We start from the raw sequence: 27,353 nt of genomic DNA on the forward strand, positions 1-27,353 counted from the left end.
CAAAACAGGGAAGTGGACTAGCTTAATCTATAATCCTGAAATACTAACATCCTCGAGACAAGATCCATGCAGAGTTCCAAAAGCTGGGGGGAAAAAAGCCTCTTTTAATTTTATCTGTGCAGTTCACAGAGGAGCCATTTACAAGTCATAATGAAAAAGAATCTCTTTAAAAATACATGAAGGGTAAATGTGTTTTCTTTATCAGTTCCAATAATTTTGTGCACATTATAATTTCTTTCTGCTGTAACTTCCAGGGTCCCATTGATCTTGTGACGTAGGAGGACTCTTAGGTGGGAGTCTGTTACCCTGAGCAACGTGACAGTGTTAATTTGGTTGTGCTCTGAGAAAATGAAAGTAGGCTACATGCATATTTGCATCTCTGCCAATAAACACATTAGTGCTGCAAGTGCAGGAATTTTTACCATATTAATCAGTTTGTTTCCCCTATTAGGTTTTTTTTGTGCTACATGTCTTCCATCTGCTTTATAAGAAGGGCAGGTGATAGGTTTTTCATAGGCTTCATATTGAACTCTACTCGGTTGGCTTTATTGCATACATTAATTTTAAAGTTCATAAATGAGAAATCCAATAATACGCAACCATAGAAACAAGCTGGCTTTCACACCATTTCAGCTAAATACTTATTTTTGTCTTGCCCAAGTGGAGAAAGCCTTCTTATTTTTAAGAATAATTTTAGGTTTTATGGAACATAGCTTGATGCATACTTGCTGCTGAAATATTTTTTCCTCACTCTCTGTGTTATCCTATCCAGAGTTAGATCTATAAGAAATTTCTAGATATACCTCAATTAAGTCAATTTGGGATTTATCTTGCTATGTAAGAGACTTCTAGTCTGACCTAGTCATCTAGACCCCTGCTATGGTCAGTGAGTGAAGAAGCACCTTGAGCTGGTGAGTCATCTCACTTGTGGTACTTCAAAGTAAACTGAAAAATCCAGGAGTGTGGAATTCCTGGGTAGTATTACACTTTTACTAGTTCCCATCTTGGATGAATGAAGAACTAAGACTTTGAAGAAGTGATAACATGAACCCATTCAACCTGGGTGCTGTTGCAGTCTTTTTAGTGGCAGCTATAACAGTTTCCTAGATGTACTTTGGAAAAAAAGCTACCCTGTTAGAAAATTTCCTCCATAAAGACAAATTTTAGGGCTAGGGTGTTTTTCCCTTGTTTTCAGGTGTGAGAGTTTTTTGTGCTGAAGTGATCCCACATCAGTGGAAGCCAGCCAGGTTTGAAGGTGCACCTTGGATTAGGACTCCTGAATAAAGCATGTTTTCTTCCCACACAAAGGCTAGAAGTTGTTGCACTGGAACTCAGTGGCTGGAGTGCATTGCTTCAAGCTAGCTTGCAGAAAATATCAGATGGGGTCTAAATAGATAAGTTCGACACAGAACATCACAATGAGCATCTCCACCTAGTTGTTCAGATCTGAAAATCCTTTCCGGAGGGCAGGCACTGCACACCAGAGCAGAGGTAGGTTTTTCTATACTAGATCCACATGGTGAGCAGATGCCAAGAAACAGAAACTTCACCTTTGAATCCAATATGAGCCTCAGTTGTCTTGAGTCCACTGCTCTTATTCTTCAAGAAAAAGGACTAATCTTCATCTCTCTGCTTAAATGGGATCTACTTCTAGTGCCATTTATGGCCTTTTCCTACTGACTTATTAACAGATAATCACTAAGAATTTGCTGTGTTATTTTACAGTATTTGATAAATTGCTTCCCAATTTCTTTAACTAATGATCTAATTTGGAAAGTATAACTAGCATACACAGTATGAATTTTGGATAAAAGGATTATAGATCAAAATAAGTAACTTGAAGCTCTTCTGACTGTCTCCAATAAGCTGACAGCAGGAACCAGGAGACTTGCTCAAGTGTGAGTGATATACAATGGAAAGTAACATAATGTTGAGGCGGGAATTTAAGACATCATTATCTTAATTTATAAATTATAAATCTTATTTTCCACATCTTCAGTCCCATGAGCCTGTTCTTCAGCTGTGAAACTTAAAACAGTAGAGAATAATCAATAGTCCTGTGGACATGTTGGCTATGTTTCCTGCTAAGATGATTAAACTTGCAATTTTATGCTTAGTTTCATATCTGATTTTGATAATTTTTCAAACTAATAGAAGTTATTTCCTACTGATAATTTTTTTTTTCCTGCGCTATTATGTCAAAGTGGATTTTGCAGATAAACAGACCCCTCTACGAGCCCTAGGACCTGTGGACCCAAGCCAGCTCTGCAATGGAAATGATATAGCAGTATTTAGGGTATTATTCAGCTAACCAGCTACTATTGAAGGCAAGACATATTAAGTTGCACTCACAACCTGATAGTGTGGACTAGTTTGGAGTGCAGATGGTTAAGTACACTTCTGTCTGAATAAGAAATATATTTTAGTCTGGCTAAATACATTTTGAAAGCTTACTAGAAGTTAAAAATCTAGTGGCATTTACTGTCCTACTTCCCTACTTTTTCTCTTCCTTAAGATGAAGGAAGCAGGGGGAGTGGGGGCAGGCATGCTAACAAGAAATTTTTTTTTTCTAGATTTTTCCTTGGGGCTTCCAAATGGAAAACAATTTCTTTCTTGGTCCATCCAAAGTAACATTATCTTACCCATCAGCTGTTAAACATGCTTCTCATATTTCTTTTTATTTCAATTAATCCTGAACTATTTTTTCTGAGGTTTTGTTGCTCTTTAAGCATCCGAATTTATTTTGGACTTGTTCATTTAATTAAGATGAAAGAGTCAAGTAAGACAGAACCTATTGCTGCAATGAGTGCAGGTAACATCTATGTAAAGCTTATAGAAGTAGCTCTGGTGTTGGTACCTGAACAGAAATTGATTAAAACAGACACCACTACATGGAAATATTATACATTTTAATAATGCCACACAGTCTCGGGAGTATGATTGGTAATGGATTCCATCTGCTTTGGTTGTCTCTCTTCTACTCAGAATGACTTTATAATTAGCTTTGAATATATTAAGCCCTGTAATTTCAATCCTGAAATAAGCTAGGTGGCTTCATAAAAGTTTAAAGGCAGTATACAGGCTTAGACTTTCATTTTGAGAGATTCATATAGGAGGTCAAGGATTGACTTCAGTTAATTATGCATTCTGATACTTGATTTAAAAGATCAAGTAGATGAGCTGGATACAACAAAGGACAGTGGATTTAATTGTTATATGCAAAATGGTCGTGTAGAGAAGGTAAAATCTTGATGGTCTTTTTATCATTGAAAAAATCCTGAATTTTATTTTCTTTAAATTGTTAATACAGGACATTTACTAGCAATCCAAAAATAGGGATATGAGAATCAAAATTTCTTTATGCCTCTACAAAGTAAAATAAAGGTTGAGAAACATTATACTTTTGCTGATGGTGTTATTAATGAATTTGACTCATGACGCAGTATTTTTGCACCTCTTACATAGAGACTTCTGGAATTATTTACCCTACATATGAAATCTTTCCAGAAATCAAATTCCTATGGATATCAAAAAAACTCTGTAATTTTTATCATGTTTACAGTGAATAATCATCTAAATTAATTTTAAGTGGTATACTGTCTTCAATTATACAATTTGTATACATCATTCCCCCTTGTCACCAGTCAAATGTAAAAGGATGATTACTTTTAAGCAAAGTCTTTTCTAATTATGAAGCAAAACATCAGTCAACTGAGCCTTAATTAAATGCTAATTCTAAAGCAAGAGGAAATGAAAAAGCTGAATTGTAATCATTAAAGAGTTTTGGGGGTGAAAAATAAAACTTTTTATCCATCTTGCATAGTTAGTACAATTGGGCATTATCTAATACATAATTAGCTAAAATTTAAAAACTGAACACTTCTAACAGTCAGAATTGATTATATAGGACATCATGGCAAGTACTTCTAGCTGTTTGAGTTGGATCCCTGAGGGAAACCCTTCATCTTATATGACGTATTTCTCAAAAAAAAAAAAAAAAAAAGACGCATGTATTTTACTTAAAATTGTGCAGAAATTAGGTTTTTGTAAATTCTACACAGTTATCTTTGCAAAGGTCAGTGATTCTTAATCAATGGCAGTGATCCAAACTGTTGGTAATGGTAATTGATGTAAATTGGCGTCAGCAAGAATGAACCACAATGGTCTTAAAATAAGCTTGGCATAAGACTGCAAGAAGATTTCTCATCACTGCCAATAATTATGTTGCAATTCTGCACTTACACTGAAAATTAAACTGGTTCTGAATCAAATTTCTTATCAGATAAGTTTGCATAGGCACAGATCAGTGGCAGCGTTTGTTGCTGTTTGGAAATTTCTAGCTCAGCAAAAGAGGAAATCTAAGAAAAAACATAGATGATGACACTTCTTTGTTCTAGTGTAAAAGATCAGTAATATTTGCAGTAGTAGTTTTAAGGTTCTCCACAAGCTACAACTCGAAGACATTTAATAATGTTCTGTACTAAAAAAGCACATAAACTTTTAGATTTTCCCTTTTAAACAATTTTGACAAAACTATTCATAGTGAAAGTGCAGTAACACACTTCCACTGCAGTTGTGCCTTTTGATTTATCGATATTTGTTAATGGAACTTCCTAAAAGTCAAATTCAAACAGAAGATGTGCATTTTCTCAAATCCAAAATATATGTATTTAAACCAATGCCTCCAATATCCATAGCTGACCTTCACTCATATCTACACCACCTTGATCTTTTTCTAACTGTCTGTGTGTTCATATTTCTCACAGTCTCATAACCAGTACTATTATTACACACATAAGACAGAACCCTCCAGTCCATTTTTCTGTCATTCAAAAAATGCTAAACATTGGTTGAGACTGATTTTAATATAGTGCAAAAATAAATGGGAGAAATATACTGAAAGGCTTCAAAACATATGGTTAAAAAAAGTATTATACTCTCTCATTCTGTCTGACGATGTCCTCTGACATCTTCAATTACACCTCTGATTTGCTTTAAATTATCACTAGCATCTCTTAAAACATTGGGTCCAAAAATAATTCAAAATCCATCTGTAAAATCACCAATGAGCTGCAGACAGGGAGGAAAATATTCCTGCATTTCAGTGGACAATCACAAAATGTGTTTGTCCAGCAAGAATCTCATCACACAGCATAATAGTACTCCATGCATTGCTAGTGAATAATCTGAAAAGCAAAGCAATGAAGTAAAAATAAATAAAACTGTAATGCATTGACCTCCTACCAATCTTGTAATATAAATATTGGGTTTGTTTCCTTTCATCTAGCTGTAAACAACCTTGTAGGGTAACAGTGAAGTGTAAAATCTTTCACACACATAAATTTAATTATATATACATATACACTCGCCACCTAAATTAAAAAGTCTTATGAAAGCCCAACAAGTATTTAGCTACATCTACTCATATGAAAAATAATCCAATTTTACTGGTGTCAGAGAACAAAAAATGAAAAAAAGAAAGATTAAATATGTAAACTATTGCACTTTTTCTTCTTTTCTGGTGATTTTTGTTTGTTTTCCTTTACTCTGCCAAAGAATTTTCTCTCAGAGGCTATTTTTGATAATTGACTGAAACATCCCCTTGGCTGAACTGACAGAGAAGGAGGATAGTAGTATATACCTTTATTATCATATCTGGGTAGATCAGTCACTTAGAAAACGCTAGACCTGAATCCATCCACTTCATTAAATGTAGAAATTTAAATCTAGAACTTACACGTTTGGGACGTGTATGAGCTATATAGGCACAGGATCAAATGGGAGGGTCAGTTCAAAGGAAACTGTATTTTGGGACATCCTTCATTACTTTTACAAAGCATTTATTTCTACACATTAGGCCAGCAAAATTCAATGTTTTTGGAAACAAAAAATGAGTCAGATTAGGTCTGACTCTGTAGCCCAATGATTTGAGCACTTGGCTGGGTCTAGAACACCACTGTACTTTCATTGCAAGGCATGTTTTTACTGCAGTTTTGGGGACACTTCATTAGTGAGGTTAAAAATTTTATTTAGCTTGCTAATCCATAGAATATTAATGCATCCTTTTACTTTATGTAATTATATTAATTAAAGCCCAATTTATAGTGATCCAACCACTTTACTGTCTAACTGAATTATGAAATGAGTATTCCTCAGTGTCACAATGAACGTGGTTAATTTTTCTATGTCGGTCAGGACTTAAATAATTTTTTACCCAGAAATCTGAAAATTTGATTCTGTAAATCAATTAACATATGCCCAATCTTCAACTTTTACTCAATTTCATTCACTAGGTAGCTTTGAATTATGTTTAAAATAAAGGTCATATTAAATCCTTACTGTTCTAGAAGAAAGTTAAACATATACATAACATCAATCTGAACAAAAATACTTAATCCTAAATGAGGAAAGGAATACTCCATACTGTATGGCATCTGCTCAGTGATAAAATCTAGGGGAAATGGGAGTTGGGGTGGGATGAGGTGTGGCATTAGTTATCAGGATGGTTTTTTTTGGTGTGACTGCTACACACTACACATACCAAAGCCCTGCTTCTCAGGAAGCGGCTTGACATCACCTCATCACCTGTTGATGGGAACTAGAGAATAAATCTTTTGTTTTACTTTGCTTCTGTGTGGGGCCTTTGCTTTTGCTTGTGGCCTTTGCTTTCGCTTTATTAGTGACTTTATTACTAAATGTTCTCTCAGACTAAAAAAAAATATCACTTACTGTAGTGTTAGTCAAAACAAGCAGCTTGACATTCTTATCTGCTAATTAGCAACTGATGATCAATTCCAAACAGCGTATATTTACAAAGATTAGTACTGATAGTGAAAGTTTATTTTGTTCTAATGAAATGGTTGATGCATTTGGCACCACCAAAATAATGTTACACTAGGAGCCCCACTAGCATGGACCTTACTCATCAGAGACCGAGATACTTAGAGCATTTTATTTCTAAACCAGATCATTATTTTGTTATTAGAGATGTGCCACTTAGTTAGAAAGGTCAGGACTGAGCTGTAGTAAGTCTATGGTAAAGTGATAATATCTGTTCTGACAGAATTAAAAGGGGAATAAGGGATCAAAGCTTCTCTAAGCTGCCTGTAGCCAAGGGAAAGGATTTCTGCATAGCAGGATCAATGGAAAATAGCCAGAGTAATCATCAAGAATACTGTATCAAAGTTTGCTGTCTCTCCTGAGCTGTACTAAGCACGTGGAAGACAGAGCTGACATTGCCTATATTATGGACACTTTTTGATGATAATGGGATTTTGAAAGTCTGTAAACAATTGATATGCACACTTCAAACTTGCCAGTTTTGCATCAATGTATCCAGACTTGCAGATGTTTTGAGGCATGACTGAAATGTACCTTAAACAGCTGAAAGACCACTCAGGGATACTTCAGTTCTTATTCTAAATTCAATGTCCTTATACTATACCCAAGTTTCTCCTACAGCTTCCTCATTTACATGTCTTGTCCATTTTGGAAGGAACTAGAGCAAAGTAGATTAAAGGCAACACAAAACCAGATTTGAATGCTATAAACTAGTGTATTTACAGTTCTGAGGAGGAACCTAAAGGGCTGTGATGCACATTAAACAAGTACTGAGGTGACAATTACCAGTAAGTCTCTACTACTGGAATCAAAAGAGGCATACCTTAGACTGCTTAGATTATTTCCAATGGAACAAAAATATGAAAACAAAAACATAAAGAATATCATAGACAACTAACAGACACTGGTGAGTGAAATGACAGTGTAAAGTCTGACTCAAACACAAGCATTTAATTAACTGCAAGAAGTACAATGAGATCATTAATAGCCAATAGCAGCGAGAAAGTACTGCAGCACTAAATTGCATTAACATTTTCATTTGTTTTGTGACATCCAACATGTCCTGAGGAGAGTCTAGATACTGAGTGCAGGCAACTTGTGTTGTTTTTTTGGATGTTCAGATACTGATTTTCAGATAGTAATTAACGGCAGAATGTTTTGAGTTGATTGAATCGATGTGCATTACTGCTCATAATCATCCTATTAATGTTACTCTTCATCAGAAGAGTACTAAATAAGTTGCTTTTGCCTTCTAAAAGCAGAAGCTACTTTTATAAGGTCAAGAAATTCTCACCTACAAGTTCGTTATATCAAGTACTTTCTCTATAAGTATACTTTAAAAGTATTTTATACATTTCAGATGTTCATAAACCACACAATTTCAAGTGCACTAATGTTGGTTAGCGTCATATATTCAGAATACCCCAATGCTTATAAATACCCATTTCCAGTATTTTTATAATTTTCTTCTGTGAAAGCCTAAAATTGACAGAATTCTTCTGCCTTCACTATAAAGGATATATACTTTCATTAATGACTTTAAATTAATATAAGGTCTAAAGAGTATATGCAGCTTAATTTCTGTCACTTATTTAATATTCAGTCAAATAAGGTGAATTCAGCTCTATTCAAGAGAAAAAAGTAAGTTTTAGATTGAAAAGGAAGAATGAGAATGATTTTTGTCAGACAGTCATGATGTTTGAGTCATGTTGTTAATGGTAGCAATTCATCTACTGTCAATTAGTTCTATAAATACATTAATACTCTCAAATTTCTGAGACTTCAGTTAGAATGGGAGATGCACTACTTCTGTCCTGTGTACAATAACCTGTTTCAGAGAGAGAGATAATTTCTTGCCTTAAGATCCAACACTAGAAATTTATAAATGTCCTGTTATTTTTGCTTTCACTGGCATATGTGATATTTTTAGTTTCCATCAACAATTTTTTCATGGTTATTAAAATAACAATTTATCAGTGTCAATGTCATGTGCTTGTGTTTTGAGATTTGGTAACAAAAAGAATACATTGATTTACTGCAATATTGAAAGTCTTTCATAACCAACTAACTTTAACATGATTCATCATTATTGGAGAAGAAAAAAATTTCTATGAGATTTTCTCACATGACTGTGGTTAGGGTTCAGTGGGCATTCTTATTAAAAACCAAGGTCTGTGTGGACTTATGCATTTCAGCATGTTGACTTGTGATGAGCCAATACTGAAACGGCAGATCACCTCTGTTTCCATATACCTACATGGGGGTGAGCCCAAACACTGGAATCTGTCCCGGCAAGGAATCAGTGTGAAATGCAGTTAACATCTCTCCTGCAATGCCAATAGCTTACATACTGCCTCAGCTCCAACTCTTTGTGTAAAAGCTGATCAATAGTAAATCCACCTTCAGTGGTCCTCTTTAATGTCAACAGGGAAAATGATAATTCATCAAGTCATCCATCACTAATGGCTATCCATCATTCCACCCTCAGATCTACTCTGGGAAGATAACATAGATATAGCCAGAGAGACTTCAGTCAAGAATGACAAGACATTTAAAGTGTCATCAGTCATATTACAGTGATGAAGAAAGTCTCCAGAAGAGGGAGAAGTGGAGGATAAAACAGCTTTGTTCAGGACTGCTTTTGTAACAGAAATATGCCAACTTTTTCTAGATAGCTCTATCAGTACTCTCCTGTTGCTCTGTCCTTTAAAGACTTGAGGTTTTAGATAGGAAGTGCTTACAATTCACTTGCTTGTCATTCAGATTTACAGTGCATGGGCTGGTTTTGACACACTGGATACCCTAGTATTTGATATTGTGTTCCTACAGGTGAAAAATCAGAATTTTTTTCACAGAAAAAAAAAAAAAAACTTTCATCAAAGAACAACCAAAAGACTGTTTCAAGAAAAAATCCATTTTTGTCAGTTATAAATTCTCAAACATGGATTTCAGGAAAGTTCAGAGTAGCATATCATGATCTCTCAAAATGGGGAGTTCATTTTTTCATGAGAAATAACATTTTAATGAAATATGAATTAATTTTTACTAAGAGTAAAAGTTTGAATCAAATCACAATGCTTTGAGATTACTAAAGGAGTTCTTTGACATGAAATTCATGAGTTACACTTTTGATTTGGGAAAACCACTACAATTTTCACTTGAAATTCTGTTTTAGTACTTTTTAATCCTCTTTTATCATATTTCCCCCCATCTCTACTCTTTGATCATGAGTTGGAAGTTTAAGCAGCAGTTTAGGAAAACCTTCACTCTTTACATTCATGTGATGACAGTTTCTTGAATATGAGTGGTGCTGTTGAGTAAAAGTAAATGAAAGATCTGTATGAATTACATCTAAGCAACCATGAATCATATTAGTGTTTGTGCAACTCTCAACATTTTTGGCAATGGAATGCAAGCCTGTGTCTAATAAATCCAGTAAAGTCTTTAACCTTAACATTAAATGCCAGTCAGTCACGTCAAATGGAATAGTGGACAATCATCAGATGAAAAAAAAATGTTTGGTATGCTCTGGAATAAGATGATCAAGTTCATTGTATTCTGTGACATCCTAATGGGTTAAACCACTCTGTGACCTGTCCTGAACATAGAATGTGTACTTCTACAAACCTAGATATTAAACACCAGCATTTACAAAATACCAATTGAGCAAGAAAGTAACTGTCTTACTTAGTTCTTCTTTACTTGTTGAGCTTGATTTATATTACAATAAAGCATGATTTTCTCCTGAGTAATCCTCAGAATCACTATTGCTTTTAATTATTAATATCAGTAGGACTTGATATGAAGGTGCATCAGAGCCCTGAGGAAGCTTTGGCTGATTTTGATGGGATATTGATAAAGGATCTGGTATACTTTTTAAATATATGCTGAAATTTGAAAGCCAAACACGTTATTAAAGCAGATACTGGTGCGTGAATGTTTCTTCTCTCCTACAGGAGGCCACATTTCTACACAATATCTACATGCATTGAGGTTTCAGAAAACAAGAAAAACAAACAAGTGAGTAGATAATGGGAAAACTCTGTACATTTCAGGGACAAAAGTATGTGGTGAACACCTTTTAAAAAGCAAACCTTTGATAAAAAAGATGCTAATTATTACCTTGGAAAAGGTTACCTGCATAAGTCATATCCATTAAATTGATGATATGAAGTGTAAAAAGCAGGGCACTCTAAGGTTTGACATTTTCATAAATTTGTCACTTTTAAGTAGTTTTCTTATTATAACTCATAGGAATATCTGACACAGTTAAAGCATCTTAGAAACAATCAATACAAAAATTTGGCAAGTGCAGGCGTTTGATTCCATCTGTTCAGGCAGCAGAAAGTGTTCCCAGTATTCATAAATGAACAAATCTGTGACACACCATACATGCAAACACACGTCCACTATACAATAAAATATAGGAAAAATAAGGAATAGGAGTGAGGCAGAAAATCAAGGACTTTACCTTCCATTTGACTTTGCCAAAAAGGCCAACAAATACAACCATTATTAAATTACTGTAAATGAAACTGATATAAAGAAACACATTGGTTGCTATCCAAGGGCAATATGAGAGTAAAAGTATTTATTTGATAAAGACTTGTACCTATCCCTTTTTTGCAAGAAGTGATGTCATAATTATCAGGCCTCTGAAGAATTGGCAGTGTCAGCAGAAACTGGAAATGTTTTTAGTGTTATGAAGAGGAAGATAATTCAAGAGACCATGACACTGCTGTGTAGTAACTCAACCAAGAAAATACTCTCATGTCTTCCAAAGTACAAAGCTATTTGTCTTCCCGTTCAAAAAATTAAAGGATCAAAACAAAAGAAGAATGACTGCTTTCTTCTCATCATACAATAAAAGGTATTTTTTACAAAATATACTAGTAATGAAGTAGGACATTTTAAATTATGATGAAAATGAGAAATGTTCCTGTTGGAATGAAAATGGTCTTGTTAGGTCTACCTTAAAAATATTATCACCTTAATGATGAATCTTAATGCTAATGTTTTACCAGGAAATAGAAATTCTTTCTGCTTTTCTGTTCATATTTCATTTCCTTGTGTTACTAGTAAAACCACACACTAACTAAATCTTATGAAGTGTTTATATACAACATTTGTTGACTATATATTGTCAGTTTAACTCTGTATCTGAAACTCAGGAATTTCTTTTATTGTCACTATGTTGCACAGCTGGACTAAAGAATGTCTACTTTAATGTGATAATCTGCAATTTTGGGGAGTAATATGGATATGATGTCCGAAAGGGTACCTGCACATCTGTGAGCAAGCATAAATTAACTTTGCTTGGTTTTTAAGTGAAATTCCAGGGCAAATTACTAAATTCCATTAGAGGCTTACTTAGAAAAATACTGCTAAAGTATCTTTGTGTTATTTGTGGATAAAAAGTAGAGTTTGGAGTTGCACAAAATATTTAATATTGGATTCATTTGTATAAGCTAAAATTCAACATGACTAAATCTCAAGCAGCATTAACTTTTAAACTGGAATAGCTGTGTGAGTAACGACTATGGTGTATCATTTTTGTCAAAGCAGGGAAATGAGCATGATTTCATAAGAAGACTGATAGATGCAAGAGATCTGTACTTTTCCTGTTTAGCACAGGGAACAGATGAATATCAGCAAGAGAATTTTGTCTGCAAACAACCAAAAATTCAATCAACGTGACTTCTTCTGTTTAATTTTTAGCTTCTCAAATGCTTCTGGTTTTTTTTTCTGCCCATGTATTAGACATTACTTTTTTCATTCTAGGTGATAAAAATTAATTGTTGTGTATGGAAATCAACAATATTGGCCTTCAAAATTAATATACCCTAATAATTTTCCCTATTTTCCATGCCTAAACTTTGTGTAAGAGGCTAGGAGCTGTAAGGATCAATACTTCTAGCCGACTTCACAGAACTTCTGAGGTTTCAACATGTGTCCCAGACATTCCCTTCTTTATATAATTTCCACACTATTCAACTCCCACTGTTACAGAGTTGGTCACACAGTCAAAACTGATCTTCTCAAGTCCATTAGCCAGGGAGAGAGACAGAGGGGAGTGAGATACAACTTCTTCTGAGATAGATATGTGCAGTAAAACAGATAAGTCACCTTTCATTGACCAGAGCACATAAAAACCTATGTGGATGAATGTCTGCCAGTTATACAGTGAAAAGGAGAACAGTGATCCCCTACCCTTTTTACGAGACATGTAATGAGGTATTTTGCTGACATTTAGATTACTCCTCCTCTGACCCTTTCTGTGCATCCTTACACACCTCTATGCAGCGCTGTAGTTTATCTGCTTTCAGAAAGAGACTATTACTGACAGACTTTCTGTTCTGGCAAAGGAGAATATAGCTGGTTTTGCAGCTGATCCTGTAAAAATGTATCCTGTCGTTAGCAAGAACAGATGAAAGTGATCTGAGGTTCTGAATTTTAGACAGTACTCTCTGGCTGAAGTGGCATTTTGCATATGAGCATGCCACATATATAGATTTCACTGCAATGAAAGCTCTTTTCTTCTATTGTAGACATGCCTCCATTTTCTGAAAGTGCTAAAATGTGTCGTCTTTCTAAAGTTCTTGCAAATTAGGATAACAGTACTCTTCAAGCAGCTGCTACTCCGTGCCACTGTTGGCATTTCTCAATTAAGTGGGAAAAAGTTGTCTCAGTATCAAACAGGGATGTCTAATGGAAATTCCTGCTAATGCTGGAAAAGGATGAAAACTTGAGTGCTTTTAGAGACAGTACTTCTGAATCATCTTCCCTCATTTCTCTTTTTGTTAATCTGTTATGACATAGAAAAATTACAAAAATAATTTATGCAAGGATAATCTTTGTTTCAGATACTAAATAGTTACTTTACACTTGGAACATATATATTTTTTGAAGAAATAGATAACTTTTTTTCTTACTAAGGAAAATTAAGTAAACAGACCTTGCTGGACAAAAATAGACATCAAATGGAGAGGAATGTGACTGCAAAGTAATGAACAGCTGAGATGATGAGCTGGCATGGAAATTGTCTTTCTATCAAATAACTTCAACCAGTGAATAATAAACAAGAGACATTTAAATTTATATCTCAGCCATTTTTAATTTTCACAGATAAGAAATAAGGTCTAGATCTAGTCTGGATTCTGAAGCTAGGAAATTTTATAATGTTTCATATTTTCTGTTGTTGAAGAGGGGGAAATTACATTAACCTCAAAGCTTGACAGAACTTGTACTCAAACAAATCAACTTCATAAAAGAAGAGTGAGGCTGTGAAGAATTTTGGTGAACATTTGAGGTTGCAAAAATTAACACAGTCATCTTAATATAAATATAAGTATTGACAGCAAAAGCTAAAGGCTGAATCAGAAACAAAAATTCTACTTACTTTAAAATATAATTTCTTTCAAGAAACTTACACATATCCCAAGTCCTTTGTGAAAATAGAAAAAAGGGGCTGGCTCTAATAAATTTTTTTCATTCAAAATTTAAATGCATGCCATTGATTTCACCTAAATTTAACAAGGTAAAACAGTTGGTGGTGATCTAAGTATGCTTCTCTTCCCAGCTCACATCACAGCCAAGATGGCACCCTAAATGGCATTGAATTTCCATGTCACCAAAGCCCTTGGAGCCTGTGGCTAAACTTTTCCGGTTGACTTTAAGTTTCTCTGGATATTCACCTAATATTAGGCATACATATGCTATGTTAGAACGGAAAGAGAAAGCTCTATTAGTCTGTCCTTCTTTATTCCTTGGCAAGATGCCAAGGGGTGTGTGACGAAACCTGACACATCATGTTAGGTGGTATTTCACTCGCTGTTTGAGGCAAAAGGTCTTGCTTCAACAGGTCAGCTCCCAACAGGGGAATTTCAGACAAAATATGGTTTGGGGAAGGTAACAGTAGCTGGAAATCTCACACCGTAAGGACATTGTATAATGGCTTCTATGCGTGCCAGTATTGTAATTGTCACATTTAGGAGTGAAAAGACCACCAAATTGTTCCAACAAATACTTCCACTTAGGTCAATAGAATAACATCAATTGATTAATTGCAGAATGCTTTATTCACATTTTGCTAACAGTACTGTGAAAGAAATGTATGGAAATGCTAGAGGCAAGAGGCAGGTTTCAGTGCGAACCTCAGCTGTCAATGAACCATGACAAAGTTTGGGTTTAAATCTGAATTTTGGATTATCTTTAGGAGACTTCAACAGATCAGAAAAAAAAAAAAAAAGTAGAGATGGAGTTCTGCAGAGTGGTAGCACTTAACATTCACTTAAATTTCAAGTTTTAGACAAATTCTTTATGTAAAAAAGTAGGTAATACTACTACACAATGAAAATCATTCAGTGGAACTAGAATGGGCATCATTAAGGCACCTCCTGTAAACAGCTGAAATACTCTATATTGATTTTAGGCATTTCCAGATAAGTGATATGCCTTAACCATCGCTGAAGATGCTTTGCTACCCAAATAGTAATACCATGATCACTAGCAATTATGCACAGATGGTTTACCCTTATTTATAGCCAATTTCCCTCTCTTTTTCTTAACAGAAGTGCTTGAAAGTGGCTGGTAAATGAATGAAAAAGAATTTTCCCACTTTGACTCCAGCATCAGCTGCCACACAACTTGGTAGATGACATCATTTCTGCCTTGAAGAAAACCGAAAGGAAGGACTCTGTTGTTCATTTCTTTTCTGTGAAAAAATTCTATCTGGACAAAACCCAGGATTTTCTTTTCAGTTCAAACCAGAGAATTTTCATCTTGATCATCTTGATCATACCTTTCCATAAAGAATCAGTGGAAGGGGTAGAACAATCTGATTTGTTCTTAGCTTATAAATCATATTCTGTCTTTCAGTACCCATAAATGAGTTATATTTTCTTCTTTTTTTTTTCTTTCAGTCGTTGAAGGAGGTGTTCAATATTACAAGTCCACTTACCCTTCAAATCTTTTGATTTGCTGCCTATGATTACTAGGCAGCATTTCCACAGTCATTAAAAACTACACCAAGACTTATCCACACCTGACCTGAATCAGATCTATCACAACGCTGTAATTTTGCACAAGCCATGTAGTTATCCACGAGTTATGGTGAGGTATCATAATGTCATGCTAGTGCGGCACCAGGGTTTGCTACCTTCTTGGGATAGATTTGCTTAGGGTTGACCAAAGCTCAAGTTAAGATGTTAGAGACAGATGCTCCTGATCTTACAAGAAGCCTGCCAGAACATTAGCATTTTTTGTTGCATTTGAACTGTCACAGATGGAACAATACTTCAGATTTTTTGATCTGGTGTTAGGAGTTCTAAAGTCAGACAATATATTGCCAAACCACACTCTCAGGGTGAAGTTCGTGTCCCCGTGCAAGGCCAGTAGAAGGTCTGCAAAATGTTTGTCTAACTCACCATCTCTAAATAGATCTTAAATGAGACTTTTCTCTTTGGTAAATCTTGAATCAGTCCATGGCACAGAGAGAAATTTGCTTCCCCAAATGTCCAGAGCACAAGCTAGGAGGAAAGACAGTACTGTGAACTGATCAACACAATCCTTGCCCAGACATGTACTGGATACAGGCATCTATTCAGGCAGGACTAGGCTGCAAGGCAGAACACCTATCCATTCATAGTAACACACAGCTTTTGTTCACCACCATGGATACTGTATGTCCAACCGACCCTGCCACTGGCACACAAGGAAAAGGTCAAAGAAGGAAAATGAAATGTTTCCATTATTTTTGTGGTTCATGTTTGCTGTAGGTGCCTGATGCTTTATTCCCACAGCTCATAGGAGAACTCTCAGTCCCTTTAAAATCAGGGGGCATGATTCCAACAAGATTTCCATGCCTGAAATTTCACCTCTTTGAGAAGACTTGAGTCAAGAAATTGGGCAATGATAGGCCCATGTTTGAACCTAACTCTCAGCAGACACAGCAGCACTGCAGAACAGTCAGTTTATCCTTAATGTGAAAAAGAAAACAGATGGTAAAAGAGGTAGACATAAAGAAGTACAGAGAATTAGGAAAACCAGATCATATCAAAAGAAGAAAAAGGCATGTGGGCAGAGTAACACTGCAGACTTAAAGGATAAGACTTTAAGAGAATTCAGTAAAGGATTCCCCAAAGATAGAGAGCAGTCATGCATGACGTGTGATAAGCATTCCAGACACATGCAGAGTCAACAGTGATCAGAAGTGGGGCAGGAGATCCTGGATGACCGGAAGACACCCGTGATATCCTGTGGCTGTGGGAGCTGCTAGTAAATTATTGTCTCCTAATGTTGTTTATTTGCCTACACTAAAAATAAAATGGAATAAGGGAGCAATTTTGAGGATTGCTTAAAAAAATAATTAAGCTCTTAAGACCATGTAGAAAAAGTACTTACTATTACCAATAATACCTACGATTACTAGAAGCTGAGTTTACTAAAAGAGTAGTTCCTGTAATATTTGGTTTGTTTGGCATGTTATGCATCATTAGTTTCACTATTTTCCTCTTTCTAGTTAAAATGTCTGTTTCCCTTGTTTGTGGTAGATAAAATAAGAATGCAAATTTATTAACAGTCTCAATATTTTGTTTTGCTTTTAGATAACATTGCTAGAAGGACTTAAAACAACCTGAACGTATTTAAGGAACTGTATAAAATCTTGTTTCAATTGATTATGTCCCTGAATTAGTGTGAAATCCTCAAGAAAAGACATTCAATTTCATTCCTGTGGTGAACTAGATGTATTTCTGTCATAAGGGAAAAGAAGAATTGTATTATTTTTTTCTGACTTTTAATGAGTAACAGCTTTTCTGATAACACTTGGTATTCGTATCTACATACATAAATTAATTTCATCTCATATGCAACTTTCTATCTTTGTTCAACAACAATTCACATTAAAAAAAAATATTCCAATGTGAAATATATGCTTACTTTTCTTGTGCACACTGAAGATTTTTGCTACATGACAAGGAAAAAGCAAATTTTAGATGTTGTGATCATCAAAACGTTATTAGACTAATGTCTTTAGCACACAAGTTGAATTACACAGAAATGAGGTTAATAAATAACCATTTAATTTCAAATAACACCAATTTCAACAGTGACAAACTGATTACAAAAGATAATATTTATAATATTATAAAAACTATTTCAATTTGGGGAATGAATAACAAACATTTTTTCAGTAAAACTGGTGCCTGGGACAATCTACCTAAAGTCTGTCAGGACAGGGTCTGGAGCTGAATCCTCAAGACTGCTAGGTGTCTAACTGCTGTCTAACTGCTTTAGAAATGTCCAACAGTTAGAGACAAAATGGCAGTCAAAGCAAACCATGAACACTTCACTGGGTGACTGAAATTGCTTTTCTCCTCAAAGGGCAGGAGATGAACTAGAGTCTTACTCTTCACTTGCATTGCCACTTTCATTAGTCTGATGAATTAGACTGCTGCAGCCTCATTGCCATTATTAGGGTTGAACAAGTATAAGACTGGTCATGTAGTGGCTAAGCGAACCTTTAAATTTTCCCCTCTCACTTCAGGGATGTCTTTTCTCTTGTTTTCCCTAATTTTCCACAACAACCAAAAGTAGTACAGAAGTTTGAGAAGGCTCTTCTAACCGCTGTACTATGAAATCTGTGAGTTCATTTGTTTGTACGTGCCAAATCCCACATTAGCATGTGCAAGGATGCAATTACATCTTAACCTGTCTGGTTAAGATGTTTGGTTTTTCGTGTAAAAATTTCTAACATTAAGTTCTGTGAAATTCAGCCAGCCAATAAGATCTGTGATAATTAAAAAGGCTGCATTTGATCATGGTCAACAAAACTTGAAATACGTTGTATGAGGCTGAGAGATATCTTTGAACTTGGTTTTCTTGTCTATGCTCATTACCTGTTACAGCATCACTATTCAAAATACACTGTGCTTCCTAGGTAAGGAGCTGAATTTACAGAGTTTTTTAATATATAATTTGCTATAAAAGTGTTGAAGAGAAAGGAAGACAAATGAAAATTTTCCTTCAATCTTGTGAAGATGAATTTTATACCTATTTGACAGTTCAACATATTTTATTCTGACAAGTTCTGTACAGGAGTTTTGGGCAACTCTCTTCTCATCTTTCCTGAGACAAATGCATATTTAAGTCTTGCATTTTAGTGGCTTATTCTTGATTCCTTTTTGAGCCAACTGATCTACAGGCTCTGAGCAGCCACTGTTTCGGTCACAAAAGTCTCTTCCCTAGAAGTAGCACTGGCTGAACTGAGGATGACAATTGTGAAATAGTGTGTCCTTCTCTGTGAACCACGAAGAAACAATGCATAGATGTGGACTATAGACAGGGCATTGTGCTACACCAAAGCCCACTTTAGAAAGAGCTTTGCAGTAGTAGGTCAGCCCTGCAACAAGTACAGTAAGTCTTCCTCTGCCAACAGTCTGCATCAGATTTGGCTGGTGTGCTTTGCTGTACTTTCCCCCATAGTCCACATGTCTCTGCTCATTCAGCCCAGAGAGCATTACTGCTTTCTTTTCTCCCTCTTCTGCCTTTTTTTTCAGAGGAAAACAGTGTGTGCCAGTGGATAGTAAACACTCAGACCACCTTCACAGTATTGGCTGGGGTGTGAACTGGGTCAAGGCTGTGGAGACCACTGCACAGCACACCTACCCTGCAGTGTTACTGCCAGAGGCATCTCTTCTCCCATAATCATAAAAACATAAGTCGCCTTCGTCAAGAGGTGAAATAATGGGATCATCTGATATTCTGAGAGCAACATCTCACATTCTGCCAGTGTAGGGTTCCTACAGAAGCATTAGAGATAACCATCACTAGTAAACCCACCTCTTTAATTTGTGTCCCAATGCTCTCTAAGTAAAATGTAAGACAGTGATGCAAATACAGGAAGAAGAGCTCACTTAATCTGACTAAAATCACTGGAGATATCAGCCCTTACAGGCAAACACAGTGCTTGTCAGTTTGCATCAGTTTCTCATATGAGAACACCAGAAATAACACTGATATGCTCTTTCAACAGTCTCAGCTAGATGAGTTTTCAGCAGCCCATATATGCCTTGCCATGAGTTTGGACACAGATGAGCAAACTTGTTTGTCCTTCCTCTTGCCATTGTCACATACAGTCAGGCCCTTTGAAAATTCACTTGTCATAAGCAATTCAACTTTGGCTGCACATACCAAGGTCTGCCACTCAGGGTTATATGTTGCCTTTAGATTCTTAATTTGTCTAGAGCAAACTACAGGTGCATTCAGCAATTTTTATCTTGCCATTTACACCCCCACACAGACAAGAAAGGATTGATCAAGGTGTAATGCTAGCACAGCGCTGGCAGGAGTCTCTGGTCACTGATGATCTACCAGAGAAAAGCACTTACAACTGTGCAGAGCAGCCTAAATCTTCCTGTGCTGACAGCTGCATGCACTGGTCACCAGTGCAAACTCAGCAACAAAACCCAAGTCTTCAAAAGCTATAGGAGTAAAAGCAGATAGGGAAAACACATTTCCAGAGTCTCTTAGAACCTTGGAATTGTATATGTTGGGAAAGATCCTTAGGATCATTGAGTCCAGCCATTAACCAAGTACTACCAAGTCCACCACTAAACCATGTTCCTAAGTGTCACATCTACACATCTTCTAAATACCTCCAGGGATGGTAACTCAACCGCTTCCCCGGGCAGCCTGTTCCAATGCTTGACAACCCTTTTTGGTGAAAAGTTTTGTCTTAATATTCAATCTAAACCTTCCTGGAGCATTTTGAGTCTACTTCCCCTAATTCTATTACTTGCTTCTTGGAGAAGAGACCAACCCCCACCTGGTTACAACCTCTTTCAGGCAGTTGTAGAGACTGATAAGGTCTCCTCTGAATCTCCTTTTCTCCAGGTTAAACAACCCCAGCTCCCTCAGCCACTCCTCATACAGACCCTTCAACAGCTTCTTCTAGGTCTTCTTTTCAACAGACTTCCAGTGGAACTCTGACAAGGGCTAAGCCTGGCTTTGGGCTGAAAGCAGCTCAGACAGCAAAGTAGTCTCTCCTCATGCAGCAGAGAAGTGTAATTTAATGTAGTTTATGCTAGTTTTGTTGCACTTTGCCTACCTTTTAGAAGGCCTACTGTCTTCCAGACTTATAATTAAATGCAAATATAAATTAAAACCTCTGGAGTAGTATGTTTTTCTCTCTACTCTTCACCTACAAAAACATAGTAGATGCTGACTTCAGTTTTCAATACATTTCAGTAATCAGGGCTAAGGTATTTTCCTGAGCAAGTAAAAACAGATGTAACTGGGTCAACTTCAGCTATGCCAGGGTGCTGTCTTGCCTGGCATCTGTGTCTGCACTGTGCATCCCTTCAAATTCCTGGGTTTCCTCCCCAGTGTCTCTATATTGACACTGGGTACTTTCTTTCAGCTTTCCCTGGGCAGTTCTCATGGGAAAACTGTCACTAATATAAATCATACTGTGAAATAGCTGACCTATAAATAGCCTGAGAATTGTCTTCCACAAAATTTTTATTCAATAAACTGAAATACAAGGCTTTCTTGACACACATAACTCAATGGTTACCAGCTAGCTAAGGATTAGGTGGCTTGGGGATCAGAATTACTACGTCATTGATTATCTTTAGTGATGTCATTTGTAATTCTGTTAGAACATTAGCTAGATATATACAAATGGTTTTCTTTGTCATATACTCAATGAACTGCACGAGGATTAATTGAGGTTTATGAAAACAACCTTGAAAATGTAGTGGTCTTTTATACCTTTTAAAGGTCCAACGAAAATTAATACAAAAGGAAATGTCTGACAGTCTGAATTATCAACAGATGCAGGTTCTGAATAAGCAGTATTAGAAGAAAGCAAATAGAATTTCTTCAAAGTGGCAAATCTTTTCAGTTAATGCTCTACAATGGGTTTTTCATTGCCTGATATTACTTCTCTTTACTCTTTTGGTCAGGCAGTCCCTTTTACCACCACAGTAATTTTGTGAATAATGTCAGATCCCATATTTAACCAGCTTCTCAAATTGTTGTATAAGAGAGTGTGACTGAGCTTTTCCACCATGGAAAAAGAATAAAAATAAATTACTCGTTGTTGGCCCTTGCAGTCCTATTAATGGACTACAGTAAGGTACTCTATGACATTAAGAAATGCTCTAAGAAATTCTTTCAAAAAGTAAAATAAATGTATCTGGCAGGTAATGAATTTATAGGAGCACTGCAGGCTGTGCTGTTATGCTGATTTTTCAGTCCGTATCTTGACTGTCTGATTTGGCTCATCAGGCTTACTCTGTCCCCTCTAAACAGTCCCCTGGCACTGAAAGTGAAGAAGGAACATGTTACTGGCATCTGGGAAAACCAGGACTGATTGCCACAAAGTCTGCAAACTTGAGAAAATAAAAACACCTTTCCATCTACATCAGTAGCCCAGTACTCTGTCTTCAGCCCACAGTCTGCTACTGGGTTAGCAACAATAAACAGATAGAAACAGAGCTTGTGTTTGTCTCCATTCAGCAGGATGGAAAATGAAGAGCAAAAAGAGAAATAGTTGTTTTTTCTTTCTTGTACCAATGTCCTTAGCAAAAACAATAATTGGTATCCTCAAAGACTTCATCCACATGCATGGAATGAACTGACAGCTTCCATTCCAGGATCTGACGTATAGCATTTAAGAAAAGGTGATTGAAAAACATGCTTTTATGCAAGATGAAAAAATGAAAACGCATTCCTTCCTAAAGGATATTTGTAACTTGCTTATCTACATGTAGATATTAATTTGTAACGAATTAGATGAGTTCTAAAATTTAATTATTAGCAATGATCTGAGTTTTCCTCATTGTGTCAATGGGATGAAGGAGGAGAAACTTTCTTCTTTCCATTTGAGACAACTGTGATATTTCCATAGGCTTAAATGGACAGACAGCCAGACTTCTGATCTAGCTGGTCTTTCCCAGATCTTAGTCCTGTAGTCACAACTGACAATAACCAAATGATAGCTTCTTTGAATTACTGCACTATATTTGCAAGAGAAAAAAAAAAGTAAAGTATATTATTTCTTTACAAGAACATTATGAGTATATCCTGTTTGCTTTTTTCTCCTTAATCTCTTACAAGAAGTGGTATTTGTGGTGCCCTAGGAGCCAGAGATCACATAGACACAGTGGTGCAAACTCAAGCAGAAGCCAACATTCCAGTGCAGTGCACAGAATTTGACAGCAACCTGAGTCTGGGCAGGCATTTCTGGTATAAACAGTCTTCATGGATGGCATGAGGCCCTGATGTACTTCTCACTTCACACTAGAGATGTGACATCACTCTCAGTGAGTTACTGCATGGGGAAAAATTCATTTTTTCACTGTTTTTAAAGTCCACAAGCTAAAGTGCCCTGAAGATTTGCATCCCTGGTTCAGTTTAATCGACAAAATAATTATTGAATAGACACACATTTCAATTTCAAATACACAGAAAATATATTTTTGTTTTCATCACAAATACTATATGCATAATACATCACTACTCAAGGTACTTCTACTGGAAGAGCATAATTTAGAAAAGCTGTGTTGTTACCAACTGGAGGTACAGCAGTACATATCTGATGATGCTTCTGATTATTAAAAAATTTCATCTCTGTTTGATATTAATTGGATGTACTTTTCATTATCTTAACTCAGTTTTCATTTACTTGGAGGAAAAAATAGATTCTGGATGTAGATTAGTTTCTAATTATGTCCTTTTTACAGGGAGAATTCTTTTGTGTTTTGGGGAACAAAAAAAAAGGAAAACAGAAAAAAAGTCATACTCAGTCTTACTTCTTGGTTCCTAGATGCAAAATAGCCCACGAGAACATTAGAAAAAGCAGCTGCACCTGATGTGATGGCTAGCAAGCCATCCATGTATCCTGAGGCCAGGAGCTGCCGAATGAGTCTGTAATTGTTTAGATTCCAGGTGCCTTTTTCGAGTCATGCACAGGAGTAATTAGGGTAGTCATAATGTTCTCAGAATTCATTCAGAAACACTGCAGAGCAAACCACTCAAGAACTAGCATGACTCAATGTCTGGGAGGTGTCATTCTACCCTTTTGTTCTCTGGACTGAACCTGAGTACTGTGCTGCAGCAGCTGATTCATTCCATTTAAAAATACAGTCATGTTAAGAAAATCTGTTCAAATATTCAGTGAATGAAGATTGATTAATTCGAGATGTATAAATTTAGACACTCTGTTAGCTGTAGTAGCCCTGTAATTAGGATCATACAGGATCTAATTTGTCTTTGATTAAGTAGGTACTCAATTAAAAAGTCCCATAAATATTCACACAGAAAAAATTCACACACTTTTTATTTGTATCTAGATATTTTCAACCATATAAAGTATCAAACAATTTTTGTGTAACTTTAATACTGTTTTTGCTTGCATATTCTTTGCAAAATATAAAAAATATGGCACAGAAGTATCAGAAAAGTTTAATACAAAAATATTGAATGACCATATTTCCTAACCACCAGGTATATGTTTAAATCACAGAGACCCTCATCAAATTAGCACTATTGGTAATTAGAGGATATTCCAGTTAATCTAAAAATATTTTTTTCCCTCCAAAATTAATGCAAATATGGCTACTAGGGTCTATCATATACTGATGCACTCAGATTTGTAGTTTACCTCACTGCATGCTCCTTGATGACTCGAGCCAGGCCATCCATGCAGATGAACTGCCTGGAAATTTGGAGCACCTGAGTTTGGAGGCCAGGCAAAAATGTGCAGACAGAGGATGAACAACTAATATATTCAATGCTATCTGTTATCACAAATAATTTTGGAAATTAATGTATCATTGCAAGAGAGATATGAATCGATACAATGTGAAGGACACATTCTCCAGAAACTCTTTAGAGAAAAATTCGTCTCTGAACCCATCAAAAATTATTGCAGTACCATGGTAGTGTGTGAGGCCTTTGGAGCCTAACTTGTTGATTTTACTGAAGCATAACTTTGCCCCAAAATTCACAGTGCAGAATCATAAAGACCAGATTTTGGGATCCATGTGGCAAAAGCAGGTTTTGGACACTGTACCTGAGATGTATCAGCAATGAAAACAAAATATTCCATAGACAGTAAAAGACTGACGGTCTTTGTACTGCCCTAATTAGGGCAGTACAAAGAATTCTTGTTTTCTGGTATAGAATAGTAATAAGTGGGCTCAATGACTTTTTTCTATCACATCTCAGCCACTTGTTAAATCCTGCCTTTTCTGTACCATGTCTATTCCTGCCTTTATGGAACATACTTGTCTTCCATAATTTAGTTTAGAGTGATGACAAATTAAGGACATAGACATGACAAGAAACATAAATACAATCATAGCTTCTGCTATACTAACTTGGAAAATTAAGCTGTCAGGATCAGAAAGAAGTCCTTTCTCATGTTGTCTCTGCAAAAAAAATGTTTGTCTTATTTTCTAGCTTCTGTCTCTACTTCCAGGTATATCTTTATATGTGATAATTTCTACTTAAAACATCAGGGTGTTGTTCCTTCTCTTTGAATTGAAAGAGTTCAATATATTTAGTGCTCTTTATCATCAGCTTGGAAAAGCAACCATGTAACTACAAACTGTGGATTGCGTTTAGTTTATGTTCTGTTTCAACATAATGCTGGAGAAGTAACAGAACAAAGTTTCGAATCGTTTTATGAATCAAGAAAAGAGAAAAATATATTGCCTAAAATGCGTTTCTACCATTGCACTCTGCTGGTGGAAAACTACCACCTTCACTACAAGGGATAAAAATGAAGCCTTTGTTTTGACAGCCATTACAATTAATGTAATGTCACCAAGGACATCATAAAACTAGCATCATATGGCAATAGTCTTCTAAAAGGGAATGTTAACAAATTAAAAAAAAAAAAAGACAAAAGCCACAAAAAATCCCCCCAAACTTAAAAGAAAAAAAGGATAGTGGTTTGAAAAAAAAATCCATAATGTTAAATAAAGAGCTGACTTTTAAAGATTAAAAAGGTTAAAACATGCAAAAGGGTCAGTACTTCAAATATCCACAGGAAATTATTAAAAATAGAACACCCCAACTTAGCATCAGTGCTAAAACAAAAGAAAAAAGACTAAGTCCACCACCAATAGAAAGGTTTTAGAATACTAAGACCTAACTGTACTTTAGTAGTTACAAGAAAATCCTCTGGTTCAAATAAGGAAATGAAACTCCAGGGTAGGAGTCCACTTTAAAAGACAAAACTTTAGTGAATAATTTTCATGAATTATTCCTAATGAGACTAAAAAAGTAACTAAAAACATAGCCCTACTCAATGTGCTTCAAAAAAGCTGCTTATCTGTTGAAAAATTCATAGCAGTCCATACATCTTAAAACCTTAACACCTGCTGCTGCAAAGGCAGAAGAATTTTGATTTGGTTCCTTAAGTACTTGGTTGAGAAACACCTCAACAAAACCTTGAGCACCAATTGGAGGAATAGACCGACTTCGGGTAGATTTTGAGATTTATTTTTTTTCACTCTGTTCTTTTGTACTTATTTTTTACTTAAATGCTGGTCTTTCATATATGTGTTTTCCAGCTCATAAGCCAGAATGTATCTCTTTGCTTGATAAAGATTAAACTTTCTGTTCAGATTTAAAGCTTGGGTAGCATTTAAAGTGATTTCAGTAGGTACAATAAATTGGAATTGTGTTTCCCATCTCTCCAGAGGAAGCAAATTCAAATAAGTGCCAGCTACCCAAAATACTTTTAAGAGTCCAAGGAGCTGTGATGATTTGAGTCAGTCCAAGGACCAGTTACACTAACATCAAATAAAGGAAAAAAAATTCTTGTTGGAGTATGCTCTGATGTTATTTGGAGTAAAGGTAAGCAGTGGGAAAGGAAGAGCTCTAAATTAAGCTCACTGAAACATTTTTGGTATCTGTGAAGGAAAACGGAACAATTTCTTTATGACAATATCCAGGGCTTGATGTGTCTCCTAACCAGATTCCTTATACTCTTGTGCTCTGTTTCTTTTCATTTTTTTCTTCTAGTGAACAAGTTTTACATCTAGTTTACTGGTGAAGATGACCTCTACTTCTTGGCAACACACAGTTTGCAAGTTAAACAGTCATTAATACCAATAATCAGAAATGTTTATTTCACATTCAAGTTTTCTCTGGCCTCAGTTGTTCCTAAACCTGCATCCTGCCCATGGTATCCCAATGGTATTGTTTGTCCTTCTGATAACACTGGGGTAATATTGAACATTCTATAAAATGAGTTATCTTCATTTTAATTCCCTGAAATGAAAGAAATAAATGCTTTTTGTGATGAAGCCCTTAATACTAATTCAAAAAATCCAAAGCGAAAGTGCACACCACTCCCTAGCAATTAAAATAATAGATTTTCCATTAAGATAGATTGTGCCAATTTATGTATTTACTCAGAAAAATTTCCTACAGTTTGCAAATAAAGAATTCATTGCATTCCCTCAGTGTGTTCAAGAACAAATATAGATAAATCT

Source organism: Pseudopipra pipra, chromosome 5 (assembly GCF_036250125.1).
Source record: "Pseudopipra pipra isolate bDixPip1 chromosome 5, bDixPip1.hap1, whole genome shotgun sequence".
NCBI classification, from domain to species: Eukaryota; Metazoa; Chordata; class Aves; order Passeriformes; family Pipridae; genus Pseudopipra; species Pseudopipra pipra.